Consider the following 16033-nt stretch of genomic DNA (forward strand, 5'->3'; position numbering starts at 1 on the left):
TAACATGTTTCAAACATGCATCTCCATTTTTAAAACATGTGTGGATGAAATCTCTTTCTTGCAAAATTCCAAGCTATTAGGGTTAAACAAGTGGAATTTCCCAAAATTGGATAACAAAAAATTTTGTGTTCATTTGTGTTGGGGTAATAAATTTTCTTTATTTATATTTGTTATTGTTTTAAATTTTTTCCTTACATCAACTATAAAATTTTCATTTTGTTGTAAGCTTTTTGCGTTATTTGTTCTCGGGATGAAGGGAGAGCGAAAAGTCAAAGTTTTGATTTAATAAAAGTGTGTAAATCTAAAATGGAAAAGTACATTGCGCAATTGACGGGAGAGATAATTCCAAAGAGTGTCTGTAATTTTTAGGGATTGTAAGCTCTTTTTAGTTTTTATATCTCAGGTTTTGCAATCGTTGGGAAAAATTGGTGGCAGAGGATTTTTAACTGAGTGTTGAATTGCAATCCATAAGTCATTTCATACAAAAATATAGCCCGTTACGCATGATAAATCACTTTACAATCATCTATGATTGTTTGATCAAATTTTTCAAAATGGGCAAAATAATGACTTGTTAGACTCGTGTAAATATCCCACCGCACGTTCACTTGAGAATTTAATGAGCGTTTGTTATTCTCTTTTAAAAGCTTTGGATCCATAGGTCATTTGAATCTTTAACATGTATCAAGAATGCAAATCCTTTTTTAGAACATGTATAGAAAAAATCTCCTTCATGTAAAATTCCAAGCTTAATAGGGTTGGACTAATGGAATTTCCCAAACTTGGATAACGAAAGTTTTGTGTTCATTTGTGGTGTGAGAATAGATATTTTTTATTTACACTATTTATTATTTTAAATATTTTCCACACATCAACTATAAAAATTTTATTTTGTTTTGATCTTTTTTGCCTTTTTTATTTACGGGAGGAAGGGGGAGCGAAAACTCAAAGTTCAGATTTAAGAAAAAAGTGTACATCTAAAATGGAAATGCACAATGCACAAATGTAGAGAGACATATTTCCAAAGAGTGTCTGTATGTTTTGGGGATCGTATGCACTTTTTTCGTTTTTATATCTAAGGTTTTGCAATCGTCGACAAACGGGGGAGGTAGTCGATTTTTAACGGAGTGTTGACTTCAAATCGATAAGTCATTTCCTACGAAAAATATAGCCCGTTACGCATTACAAATCACTTTACAATCACGTATGATTGTTAGCTCAACTTTTTGAATATGGGCAAAATAATGGCTTGTTTGACTCGGGCAAATATCCCACCGCATTTTCACTTGAGAATTTAATGAGCGTTTGTTATTCTCTTTAAAAGTTTTGGATCCAAAGGTCATTTGAATCATTAGCATGTTTCTGGCATGCATATCCATTTTTAAAATATGTGTACAAAAAATCTCCTTCATGTAAAATTCCAAGATATTAGTTTTGGACTAGTGGAATTTCCCAAACTTGGATAACAAAACTTTTGTGTTCATTCGTGGTGTGTTAATAAATTTTCTTCATTTACTTTTTTTTTTGTTTTAAACTTTTTTCGTACATCAACTATGAAATTTTCATTTTGCTGTGATCTATTTGCCTTTTTTGTTTACGGGATGAAGGGAGAGCGAAAAACTCGAAGTTTTGATTTAAGAAAAATGTGTACATCTAAAACAGAAATGCACAATGCACATATGTAGAGAGAGATAATTCCAAATAGTGTATGTAATTCTCAGGGATTGTAAGCACCTTTTCGTTTTTATATCTCAAGTTTTGCAATCGTCGAGAAAAATGGGTTGCGGAGGATTTTTAACTAAGTGTTGAATTGTAATCCATAAGTCATTTCATACCAAAAAATTGCCCGTTACGCATGATAAATCACATTACAATCATCTATGAATAATTATGTCAGCTTTTTGCAAATGGGCAAAATAATGGCATGTTTGACTCGGGTAAATATCCCACCACAAGTTCACTTGAGAATTTAATGAGCGTTTGTTATTCTCTTTAAAAGCTTTGCATCCATAGCTCATTTGCGTCTTTAACATATTTCAAACATGCATATCCATTTTTAAAACATGTGTGGATGAAATCTCTTTCTTGCAAAATTCCAAGCTATTAGGGTTAAACTAGTGGAATTTCCCAAAATTGGATCACAAAACTTTTGTGTTCATTTGTGTTGGGTGAATAAATTTTCTTTATTTATATTTGTTATTGTTTTAAATTTTTTCCATAGATCAACTATAAAATTTTCATTTTGTTGTAAGCTATTTGCCTTGTTTGTTTTCAGGATGAAGGGAGAGTGAAAAGTCAAAGTTTCGATTTAAGAAAAAATTGTACATCTAAAATGGAAAAGAACAATGCACAATTATAGGGAGAGATAATTCCAAAGAGTGTCTGTAATTTTTAGGGATTTTAAGTTTTTTTTTAGTTTTTATATCTAGCGTTTTGCAATCGTCGGGAAAAATGGTGGCCGAGGATTTTTAACTGAGTGTTGAATTGCAATCCATAATTCATTTCATACAAAAATATAGCCCGTTACGCATGATAAATCACTTTACAATCATCTATAATTGTTAGATCAAATTTTTGAAAATGGGCAAAATAATGACTTGTTAGACTCGGGTAAATATCCCACCGCACGTTCACTTGAGAATTTAATGAGCGTTTGTTATTCTCTTTTAAAAGCTTTGGATCCATAGGTCATTTGAATCTTTAACATGTATCAAGAATGCAAATCCTTTTTTAGAACATGTATAGAAAAAATCTCCTTCATGTAAAATTCCAAGCTTAATAGGGTTGGACTAATGGAATTTCCCAAACTTGGATAACGAAAGTTTTGTGTTCATTTGTGGTGTGAGAATAGATATTTTTTATTTACACTATTTATTATTTTAAATATTTTCCACACATCAACTATAAAAATTTTATTTTGTTTTGATCTTTTTTGCCTTTTTTATTTACGGGAGGAAGGGGGAACGAAAACTCAAAGTTCAGATTTAAGAAAAAAGTGTACATCTAAAATGGAAATGCACAATGCACAAATGTAGAGAGACATATTTCCAAAGAGTGTCTGTATGTTTTGGGGATCGTATGCACTTTTTTCGTTTTTATATCTAAGGTTTTGCAATCGTCGACAAACGGGGGAGGCAGTCGATTTTTAACGGAGTGTTGACTTCAAATCGATAAGTCATTTCCTACGAAAAATATAGCCCGTTACGCATTACAAATCACTTTACAATCACGTATGATTGTTAGCTCAACTTTTTGAATATGGGCAAAATAATGGCTTGTTTGACTCGGGCAAATATCCCACCGCATTTTCACTTGAGAATTTAATGAGCGTTTGTTATTCTCTTTAAAAGTTTTGGATCCAAAGGTCATTTGAATCATTAGCATGTTTCTGGCATGCATATCCATTTTTAAAACATGTGTACAAAAAATCTCCTTCATGTAAAATTCCAAGATATTAGTTTTGGACTAGTGGAATTTCCCAAACTTGGATAACAAAACTTTTGTGTTCATTCGTGGTGTGTGAATAAATTTTCTTGATTTACTTTTTTTTTTGTTTTAAACTTTTTTCGTACTTCAACTATGAAATTTTCATTTTGCTGTGATCTATTTGCCTTTTTTGTTTACGGGATGAAGGGAGAGCGAAAAACTCAAAGTTTTGATTTAAGAAAAATGTGTACATCTAAAACAGAAATGCACAATGCACATATGTAGAGAGAGAGAATTCCAAATAGTGTATGTAATTCTCAGGGATTGTAAGCACCTTTTCGTTTTTATATCTCAAGTTTTGCAATCGTCGAGAGAAATGGGTTGCAGAGGATTTTTAACTAAGTGTTGAATTGCAATCCATAAGTCATTTCATACCAAAAAATAGCCCGTTACGCATGATAAATCACATTACAATCATCTATGAATAATTATGTCAGCTTTTTGCAAATGGGCAAAATAATGGCATGTTTGACTCGGGTAAATATCCCACCACAAGTTCACTTGAGAATTTAATGAGCGTTTGTTATTCTCTTTAAAAGCTTTGCATCCATAGCTCATTTGCGTCTTTAACATATTTCAAACATGCATATCCATTTTTAAAACATGTGTGGATGAAATCTCTTTCTTGCAAAATTCCAAGCTATTAGGGTTAAACTAGTGGAATTTCCCAAAATTGGATCACAAAACTTTTGTGTTCATTTGTGTTGGGTGAATAAATTTTCTTTATTTATATTTGTTATTGTTTTAAATTTTTTCCATAGATCAACTATAAAATTTTCATTTTGTTGTAAGCTATTTGCCTTGTTTGTTTTCAGGATGAAGGGAGAGTGAAAAGTCAAAGTTTCGATTTAAGAAAAAATTGTACATCTAAAATGGAAAAGAACAATGCACAATTATAGGGAGAGATAATTCCAAAGAGTGTCTGTAATTTTTAGGGATTTTAAGTTTTTTTTTAGTTTTTATATCTAGCGTTTTGCAATCGTCGGGAAAAATGGTGGCCGAGGATTTTTAACTGAGTGTTGAATTGCAATCCATAATTCATTTCATACAAAAATATAGCCCGTTACGCATGATAAATCACTTTACAATCATCTATAAATGTTAGATCAAATTTTTGAAAATGGGCAAAATAATGACTTGTTAGACTCGGGTAAATATCCCACCGCACGTTCACTTGAGAATTTAATGAGCGTTTGTTATTCTCTTTTAAAAGCTTTGGATCCATAGGTCATTTGAATCTTTAACATGTATCAAGAATGCAAATCCTTTTTTAGAACATGTATAGAAAAAATCTCCTTCATGTAAAATTCCAAGCTTAATAGGGTTGGACTAATGGAATTTCCCAAACTTGGATAACGAAAGTTTTGTGTTCATTTGTGGTGTGAGAATAGATATTTTTTATTTACACTATTTATTATTTTAAATATTTTCCACACATCAACTATAAAAATTTTATTTTGTTTTGATCTTTTTTGCCTTTTTTATTTACGGGAGGAAGGGGGAACGAAAACTCAAAGTTCAGATTTAAGAAAAAAGTGTACATCTAAAATGGAAATGCACAATGCACAAATGTAGAGAGACATATTTCCAAAGAGTGTCTGTATGTTTTGGGGATCGTATGCACTTTTTTCGTTTTTATATCTAAGGTTTTGCAATCGTCGACAAACGGGGGAGGCAGTCGATTTTTAACGGAGTGTTGACTTCAAATCGATAAGTCATTTCCTACGAAAAATATAGCCCGTTACGCATTACAAATCACTTTACAATCACGTATGATTGTTAGCTCAACTTTTTGAATATGGGCAAAATAATGGCTTGTTTGACTCGGGCAAATATCCCACCGCATTTTCACTTGAGAATTTAATGAGCGTTTGTTATTCTCTTTAAAAGTTTTGGATCCAAAGGTCATTTGAATCATTAGCATGTTTCTGGCATGCATATCCATTTTTAAAACATGTGTACAAAAAATCTCCTTCATGTAAACTTCCAAGATATTAGTTTTGGACTAGTGGAATTTCCCAAACTTGGATAACAAAACTTTTGTGTTCATTCGTGGTGTGTGAATAAATTTTCTTGATTTACTTTTTTTTTTGATTTAAACTTTTTTCGTACTTCAACTATGAAATTTTCATTTTGCTGTGATCTATTTGCCTTTTTTGTTTACGGGATGAAGGGAGAGCGAAAAACTCAAAGTTTTGATTTAAGAAAAATGTGTACATCTAAAACAGAAATGCACAATGCACATATGTAGAGAGAGATAATTCCAAATAGTGTATGTAATTCTCAGGGATTGTAAGCACCTTTTCGTTTTTATATCTCAAGTTTTGCAATCGTCGAGAGAAATGGGTTGCAGAGGATTTTTAACTAAGTGTTGAATTGCAATCCATAAGTCATTTCATACCAAAAAATAGCCCGTTACGCATGATAAATCACATTACAATCATCTATGAATAATTATGTCAGCTTTTTGCAAATGGGCAAAATAATGGCATGTTTGACTCGGGTAAATATCCCACCACAAGTTCACTTGAGAATTTAATGAGCGTTTGTTATTCTCTTTAAAAGCTTTGCATCCATAGCTCATTTGCGTCTTTAACATATTTCAAACATGCATATCCATTTTTAAAACATGTGTGGATGAAATCTCTTTCTTGCAAAATTCCAAGCTATTAGGGTTAAACTAGTGGAATTTCCCAAAATTGGATCACAAAACTTTTGTGTTCATTTGTGTTGGGTGAATAAATTTTCTTTATTTATATTTGTTATTGTTTTAAATTTTTTCCATAGATCAACTATAAAATTTTCATTTTGTTGTAAGCTTTTTGCCTTGTTTGTTTTCAGGATGAAGGGAGAGTGAAAAGTCAAAGTTTCGATTTAAGAAAAAATTGTACATCTAAAATGGAAAAGAACAATGCACAATTATAGGGAGAGATAATTCCAAAGAGTGTCTGTAATTTTTAGGGATTTTAAGTTTTTTTTTAGTTTTTATATCTAGCGTTTTGCAATCGTCGGGAAAATTGGTGGCCGAGGATTTTTAACTGAGTGTTGAATTGCAATCCATAATTCATTTCATACAAAAATATAGCCCGTTACGCATGATAAATCACTTTACAATCATCTATAATTGTTAGATCAAATTTTTGAAAATGGGCAAAATAATGACTTGTTAGACTCGGGTAAATATCCCACCGCACGTTCACTTGAGAATTTAATGAGCGTTTGTTATTCTCTTTTAAAAGCTTTGGATCCATAGGTCATTTGAATCTTTAACATGTATCAAGAATGCAAATCCTTTTTTAGAACATGTATAGAAAAAATCTCCTTCATGTAAAATTCCAAGCTTAATAGGGTTGGACTAATGGAATTTCCCAAACTTGGATAACGAAAGTTTTGTGTTCATTTGTGGTGTGAGAATAGATATTTTTTATTTACACTATTTATTATTTTAAATATTTTCCACACATCAACTATAAAAATTTTATTTTGTTTTGATCTTTTTTGCCTTTTTTATTTACGGGAGGAAGGGGGAACGAAAACTCAAAGTTCAGATTTAAGAAAAAAGTGTACATCTAAAATGGAAATGCACAATGCACAAATGTAGAGAGACATATTTCCAAAAAGTGTCTGTATGTTTTGGGGATCGTATGCACTTTTTTCGTTTTTATATCTAAGGTTTTGCAATCGTCGACAAACGGGGGAGGCAGTCGATTTTTAACGGAGTGTTGACTTCAAATCGATAAGTCATTTCCTACGAAAAATATAGCCCGTTACGCATTACAAATCACTTTACAATCACGTATGATTGTTAGCTCAACTTTTTGAATATGGGCAAAATAATGGCTTGTTTGACTCGGGCAAATATCCCACCGCATTTTCACTTGAGAATTTAATGAGCGTTTGTTATTCTCTTTAAAAGTTTTGGATCCAAAGGTCATTTGAATCATTAGCATGTTTCTGGCATGCATATCCATTTTTAAAACATGTGTACAAAAAATCTCCTTCATGTAAAATTCCAAGATATTAGTTTTGGACTAGTGGAATTTCCCAAACTTGGATAACAAAACTTTTGTGTTCATTCGTGGTGTGTGAATAAATTTTCTTGATTTACTTTTTTTTTTGTTTTAAACTTTTTTCGTACTTCAACTATGAAATTTTCATTTTGCTGTGATCTATTTGCCTTTTTTGTTTACGGGATGAAGGGAGAGCGAAAAACTCAAAGTTTTGATTTAAGAAAAATGTGTACATCTAAAACAGAAATGCACAATGCACATATGTAGAGAGAGATAATTCCAAATAGTGTATGTAATTCTCAGGGATTGTAAGCACCTTTTCGTTTTTATATCTCAAGTTTTGCAATCGTCGAGAGAAATGGGTTGCAGAGGATTTTTAACTAAGTGTTGAATTGCAATCCATAAGTCATTTCATACCAAAAAATAGCCCGTTACGCATGATAAATCACATTACAATCATCTATGAATAATTATGTCAGCTTTTTGCAAATGGGCAAAATAATGGCATGTTTGACTCGGGTAAATATCCCACCACAAGTTCACTTGAGAATTTAATGAGCGTTTGTTATTCTCTTTAAAAGCTTTGCATCCATAGCTCATTTGCGTCTTTAACATATTTCAAACATGCATATCCATTTTTAAAACATGTGTGGATGAAATCTCTTTCTTGCAAAATTCCAAGCTATTAGGGTTAAACTAGTGGAATTTCCCAAAATTGGATCACAAAACTTTTGTGTTCATTTGTGTTGGGTGAATAAATTTTCTTTATTTATATTTGTTATTGTTTTAAATTTTTTCCATAGATCAACTATAAAATTTTCATTTTGTTGTAAGCTTTTTGCCTTGTTTGTTTTCAGGATGAAGGGAGAGTGAAAAGTCAAAGTTTCGATTTAAGAAAAAATTGTACATCTAAAATGGAAAAGAACAATGCACAATTATAGGGAGAGATAATTCCAAAGAGTGTCTGTAATTTTTAGGGATTTTAAGTTTTTTTTTAGTTTTTATATCTAGCGTTTTGCAATCGTCGGGAAAAATGGTGGCCGAGGATTTTTAACTGAGTGTTGAATTGCAATCCATAATTCATTTCATACAAAAATATAGCCCGTTACGCATGATAAATCACTTTACAATCATCTATAATTGTTAGATCAAATTTTTGAAAATGGGCAAAATAATGACTTGTTAGACTCGGGTAAATATCCCACCGCACGTTCACTTGAGAATTTAATGAGCGTTTGTTATTCTCTTTTAAAAGCTTTGGATCCATAGGTCATTTGAATCTTTAACATGTATCAAGAATGCAAATCCTTTTTTAGAACATGTATAGAAAAAATCTCCTTCATGTAAAATTCCAAGCTTAATAGGGTTGGACTAATGGAATTTCCCAAACTTGGATAACGAAAGTTTTGTGTTCATTTGTGGTGTGAGAATAGATATTTTTTATTTACACTATTTATTATTTTAAATATTTTCCACACATCAACTATAAAAATTTTATTTTGTTTTGATCTTTTTTGCCTTTTTTATTTACGGGAGGAAGGGGGAACGAAAACTCAAAGTTCAGATTTAAGAAAAAAGTGTACATCTAAAATGGAAATGCACAATGCACAAATGTAGAGAGACATATTTCCAAAGAGTGTCTGTATGTTTTGGGGATCGTATGCACTTTTTTCGTTTTTATATCTAAGGTTTTGCAATCGTCGACAAACGGGGGAGGCAGTCGATTTTTAACGGAGTGTTGACTTCAAATCGATAAGTCATTTCCTACGAAAAATATAGCCCGTTACGCATTACAAATCACTTTACAATCACGTATGATTGTTAGCTCAACTTTTTGAATATGGGCAAAATAATGGCTTGTTTGACTCGGGCAAATATCCCACCGCATTTTCACTTGAGAATTTAATGAGCGTTTGTTATTCTCTTTAAAAGTTTTGGATCCAAAGGTCATTTGAATCATTAGCATGTTTCTGGCATGCATATCCATTTTTAAAACATGTGTACAAAAAATCTCCTTCATGTAAAATTCCAAGATATTAGTTTTGGACTAGTGGAATTTCCCAAACTTGGATAACAAAACTTTTGTGTTCATTCGTGGTGTGTGAATAAATTTTCTTGATTTACTTTTTTTTTTGTTTTAAACTTTTTTCGTACTTCAACTATGAAATTTTCATTTTGCTGTGATCTATTTGCCTTTTTTGTTTATGGGATGAAGGGAGAGCGAAAAACTCAAAGTTTTGATTTAAGAAAAATGTGTACATCTAAAACAGAAATGCACAATGCACATATGTAGAGAGAGATAATTCCAAATAGTGTATGTAATTCTCAGGGATTGTAAGCACCTTTTCGTTTTTATATCTCAAGTTTTGCAATCGTCGAGAGAAATGGGTTGCAGAGGATTTTTAACTAAGTGTTGAATTGCAATCCATAAGTCATTTCATACCAAAAAATAGCCCGTTACGCATGATAAATCACATTACAATCATCTATGAATAATTATGTCAGCTTTTTGCAAATGGGCAAAATAATGGCATGTTTGACTCGGGTAAATATCCCACCACAAGTTCACTTGAGAATTTAATGAGCGTTTGTTATTCTCTTTAAAATCTTTGCATCCATAGCTCATTTGCGTCTTTAACATATTTCAAACATGCATATCCATTTTTAAAACATGTGTGGATGAAATCTCTTTCTTGCAAAATTCCAAGCTATTAGGGTTAAACTAGTGGAATTTCCCAAAATTGGATCACAAAACTTTTGTGTTCATTTGTGTTGGGTGAATAAATTTTCTTTATTTATATTTGTTATTGTTTTAAATTTTTTCCATAGATCAACTATAAAATTTTCATTTTGTTGTAAGCTTTTTGCCTTGTTTGTTTTCAGGATGAAGGGAGAGTGAAAAGTCAAAGTTTCGATTTAAGAAAAAATTGTACATCTAAAATGGAAAAGAACAATGCACAATTATAGGGAGAGATAATTCCAAAGAGTGTCTGTAATTTTTAGGGATTTTAAGTTTTTTTTTAGTTTTTATATCTAGCGTTTTGCAATCGTCGGGAAAATTGGTGGCCGAGGATTTTTAACTGAGTGTTGAATTGCAATCCATAATTCATTTCATACAAAAATATAGCCCGTTACGCATGATAACTCACTTTACAATCATCTATAATTGTTAGATCAAATTTTTGAAAATGGGCAAAATAATGACTTGTTAGACTCGGGTAAATATCCCACCGCACGTTCACTTGAGAATTTAATGAGCGTTTGTTATTCTCTTTTAAAAGCTTTGGATCCATAGGTCATTTGAATCTTTAACATGTATCAAGAATGCAAATCCTTTTTTAGAACATGTATAGAAAAAATCTCCTTCATGTAAAATTCCAAGCTTAATAGGGTTGGACTAATGGAATTTCCCAAACTTGGATAACGAAAGTTTTGTGTTCATTTGTGGTGTGAGAATAGATATTTTTTATTTACACTATTTATTATTTTAAATATTTTCCACACATCAACTATAAAATTTTTATTTTGTTTTGATCTTTTTTGCCTTTTTTATTTACGGGAGGAAGGGGGAACGAAAACTCAAAGTTCAGATTTAAGAAAAAAGTGTACATCTAAAATGGAAATGCACAATGCACAAATGTAGAGAGACATATTTCCAAAGAGTGTCTGTATGTTTTGGGGATCGTATGCACTTTTTTCGTTTTTATATCTAAGGTTTTGCAATCGTCGACAAACGGGGGAGGCAGTCGATTTTTAACGGAGTGTTGACTTCAAATCGATAAGTCATTTCCTACGAAAAATATAGCCCGTTACGCATTACAAATCACTTTACAATCACGTATGATTGTTAGCTCAACTTTTTGAATATGGGCAAAATAATGGCTTGTTTGACTCGGGCAAATATCCCACCGCATTTTCACTTGAGAATTTAATGAGCGTTTGTTATTCTCTTTAAAAGTTTTGGATCCAAAGGTCATTTGAATCATTAGCATGTTTCTGGCATGCATATCCATTTTTAAAACATGTGTACAAAAAATCTCCTTCATGTAAAATTCCAAGATATTAGTTTTGGACTAGTGGAATTTCCCAAACTTGGATAACAAAACTTTTGTGTTCATTCGTGGTGTGTGAATAAATTTTCTTGATTTACTTTTTTTTTTGTTTTAAACTTTTTTCGTACTTCAACTATGAAATTTTCATTTTGCTGTGATCTATTTGCCTTTTTTGTTTATGGGATGAAGGGAGAGCGAAAAACTCAAAGTTTTGATTTAAGAAAAATGTGTACATCTAAAACAGAAATGCACAATGCACATATGTAGAGAGAGATAATTCCAAATAGTGTATGTAATTCTCAGGGATTGTAAGCACCTTTTCGTTTTTATATCTCAAGTTTTGCAATCGTCGAGAGAAATGGGTTGCAGAGGATTTTTAACTAAGTGTTGAATTGCAATCCATAAGTCATTTCATACCAAAAAATAGCCCGTTACGCATGATAAATCACATTACAATCATCTATGAATAATTATGTCAGCTTTTTGCAAATGGGCAAAATAATGGCATGTTTGACTCGGGTAAATATCCCACCACAAGTTCACTTGAGAATTTAATGAGCGTTTGTTATTCTCTTTAAAATCTTTGCATCCATAGCTCATTTGCGTCTTTAACATATTTCAAACATGCATATCCATTTTTAAAACATGTGTGGATGAAATTTCTTTCTTGCAAAATTCCAAGCTATTAGGGTTAAACTAGTGGAATTTCCCAAAATTGGATCACAAAACTTTTGTGTTCATTTGTGTTGGGTGAATAAATTTTCTTTATTTATATTTGTTATTGTTTTAAATTTTTTCCATAGATCAACTATAAAATTTTCATTTTGTTGTAAGCTTTTTGCCTTGTTTGTTTTCAGGATGAAGGGAGAGTGAAAAGTCAAAGTTTCGATTTAAGAAAAAATTGTACATCTAAAATGGAAAAGAACAATGCACAATTATAGGGAGAGATAATTCCAAAGAGTGTCTGTAATTTTTAGGGATTTTAAGTTTTTTTTTAGTTTTTATATCTAGCGTTTTGCAATCGTCGGGAAAATTGGTGGCCGAGGATTTTTAACTGAGTGTTGAATTGCAATCCATAATTCATTTCATACAAAAATATAGCCCGTTACGCATGATAAATCACTTTACAATCATCTATAATTGTTAGATCAAATTTTTGAAAATGGGCAAAATAATGACTTGTTAGACTCGGGTAAATATCCCACCGCACGTTCACTTGAGAATTTAATGAGCGTTTGTTATTCTCTTTTAAAAGCTTTGGATCCATAGGTCATTTGAATCTTTAACATGTATCAAGAATGCAAATCCTTTTTTAGAACATGTATAGAAAAAATCTCCTTCATGTAAAATTCCAAGCTTAATAGGGTTGGACTAATGGAATTTCCCAAACTTGGATAACAACAGTTTTGTGTTCATTTGTGGTGCGAGAATAGATATTTTTTATTTACACTATTTATTATTTTAAATATTTTCCACACATCAACTATAAAATTTTTATTTTGTTTTGATCTTTTTTGCCTTTTTTATTTACGGGAGGAAGAGGGAGCGAAAACACAAAGTTCAGATTTAAGAAAAAAGTGTACATCTAAAATGGAAATGCACAATGCACAAATGTAGAGAGACATATTTCCAAAGAGTGTCTGTATGTTTTGGGGATCGTATGCACTTTTTTCGTTTTTATATCTAAGGTTTTGCAATCGTCGACAAACGGGGGAGGCAGTCGATTTTTAACGGAGTGTTGACTTCAAATCGATATGTCATTTCCTACGAAAAATATAGCCCGTTACGCTTTAGAAATCACTTTACAATCACGTATGATTGTTAGCTCAACTTTTTGAATATGGGCAAAATAATGGCTTGTTTGACTCGGGCAAATATCCCACCGCATTTTCACTTGAGAATTTAATGAGCGTTTGTTATTCTCTTTAAAAGTTTTGGATCCAAAGGTCATTTGAATCTTTAGCATGTTTCTGGCATGCATATCCATTTTTAAAACATGTGTACAAAAAATCTCCTTCATGTAAAATTCCAAGATATTAGTTTTGGACTAGTGGAATTTCCCAAACTTGGATAACAAAAATTTTGTGTACATTCGTGGTGGGTGAATAAATTTTCTTCATTTACTTTTTTTTTTGTTTTAAACTTTTTTCGTACATCAACTATGAAATTTTCATTTTGCTGTGATCTATTTGCCTTTTTTGTTTACGGGATGAAGGGAGAGCGAAAAACTCGAAGTTTTGATTTAAGAAAAATGTGTACATCTAAAACGGAAATGCACAATGCACATATGTAGTGAGAGATAATTCCAAAGAGTGTCTGTAATTCTCAGGGATTGTAAGCACCTTTTCATTTTTATATCTCAAGTTTTGCAATCGTCGGGAAAAATGGGTTGCGGAGGATTTTTAACTGAGTGTTGAATTGCAATCCATAAGTCATTTCATACCAAAAAATAGCCCATTACACATGATAAATCACATTACAATCATCTATGAATAATTATGTCAGCTTTTGGCAAATGGGCAAAATAATGGCATGTGTGACTCGGGTAAATATCCCACCACAAGTTCACTTGAGAATTTAATGAGCATTTGTTATTCTCTTTAAAAGCTTTGCATCCATAGCTCATTTGCGTCTTTAACATATTTCAAACATGCATATCCATTTTTAAAACATGTGTGGATGAAATCTCTTTCTTGCAAAATTCCAAGCTATTAGGGTTAAACTAGTGGAATTTCCCAAAATTGGATAACAAAACTTTTGAGTTCATTTGTGTTGGGTGAATAAATTTTCTTTATTTATATTTTTATTGTTTTAAATTTTTTCCATACATCAACTATAAAATTTTCATTTTGTTGTAAGCTTTTTGCCTTGTTTGTTTTCTGGATGAAGGGAGAGCGAAAAGTCAAAGTTTCGATTTAAGAAAAAATTGTACATCTAAAATGAAAGAGAACAATGGAAAATTGTAGGGAGAGATAATTCCAAAGAGTGTCTGTAATTTTTAGGGATTGTAAGTTTTTTTTCAGTTTTTATATCTCACATTTTGCAATCGTCGGGAAAATTGGTGGCAGAGGATTTTTAATTGAGTGTTGAATTTCAATCCATAATTCATTTCATACAAAAATATAGCCCGTTACGCATGATAAATCACTTTACAATCATCTATGATTGTTAGATCAAATTTTTGAAAATGGGCAAAATAATGACTTGTTATACTCGGGTAAATATCCCACCGCACGTTCACTTGAGAATTTAATAAGCGTTTCTTATTCTCTTTAAAATATTTGTATCCATAGGTCATTTGAATCTTTAACAAGATTCAAGCATGCATATCCATTTTTAAAACATGTGTAGAAAAAATCCCCTTCATGTAAAATTCCAAGCTTAATAGGGTTGGACTAATGGAATTTCCCAAACTTGGATAACAAAAGTTTTGTGTTCATTTGTGGTGTGTGAATAGATATTTTTTATTTACGTTAGTTATTATTTTAAATATTTTCCACACATCAACTATAAAATTTTTATTTTGTTGTGATCTGTTTTGCCTTTTTTGTTTACGGGATGAAGGGGGAGCGAAAACTCAAAGTTCTGATATAAGAAAAAAGTGTACATCTAAAATGGAAATGCACAATGCACAAATTTAGAGAGAGATATTTCCAAAGAGTATCTGTATGTTTTAGGGTTCGTATGCACTTTTTTCGTTTTTATATCTAAGGTTTTGCAATCGTCGGGAAACGGGGGAGGCGGGCGATTTTTAACGGAGTGTTGACTTCAAATCCTTAAGTCATTTCTTAATAAAAATAGCCCGTTACGCATGACAAATCACTTTAGAATCATCTATGATTGTTAGCTCAAGTTTTGGAATATGGGCAAAGAAATGGCTTGTTTGACTCAGGAAAATATCCCACCGCACGTTCACTTGAGAATTTAATGAGCGTCTGTTATTCGCTTTAAAAGCTTTGGACCCATAGGTCATTTGAATCTTTAACATGTTTCTGGCATGCATATCCATTTTTAAAACATGTGTAGAAAAAATCTCCTTCATGTAAAATTTCAAGATATTAGTTTTGGACTAGTGGAATTTCCCAAACTTGGATAACAAAACTTTAATGTTTATTTGTGGTGTGTTAATAAATTTTCTTCATTTACTTTTTTTATTGTTTTAAACTTTTTCCGTACATCAACTATGAAATTTTCATTTTTCTGTGATCTATTTGCCTTTTTTTTTTACGGGATGAAGGGAGAGCGAAAAACTTGAAGTTTTGATTGAAGAAAAATGTGTACATCTAAAACGGAAATGCACAATGCACATATTTAGAGAGAGATAATTCCAAAGAGTGTCTGTAATTTTTAGGGATTGTAAGCTTCTTTTCGTTTTTATATCTCAGGTTTTGCAATCGTCGAAAAAAATGCGTTGCGGAGGATTTTTAACTGAGTGTTGAATTACAATCCATAAGTCATTTCTTAAAAAAATATAGCCCGTTACAC

The sequence above is a fragment of the Aristolochia californica genome, unplaced genomic scaffold (genome assembly GCF_029961685.1).
Source record: "Aristolochia californica isolate CCGP_79_NKW_82.1479 unplaced genomic scaffold, dmAriCali1.0.hap1 SCAF_5, whole genome shotgun sequence".
NCBI classification, from domain to species: Eukaryota; Viridiplantae; Streptophyta; class Magnoliopsida; order Piperales; family Aristolochiaceae; genus Aristolochia; species Aristolochia californica.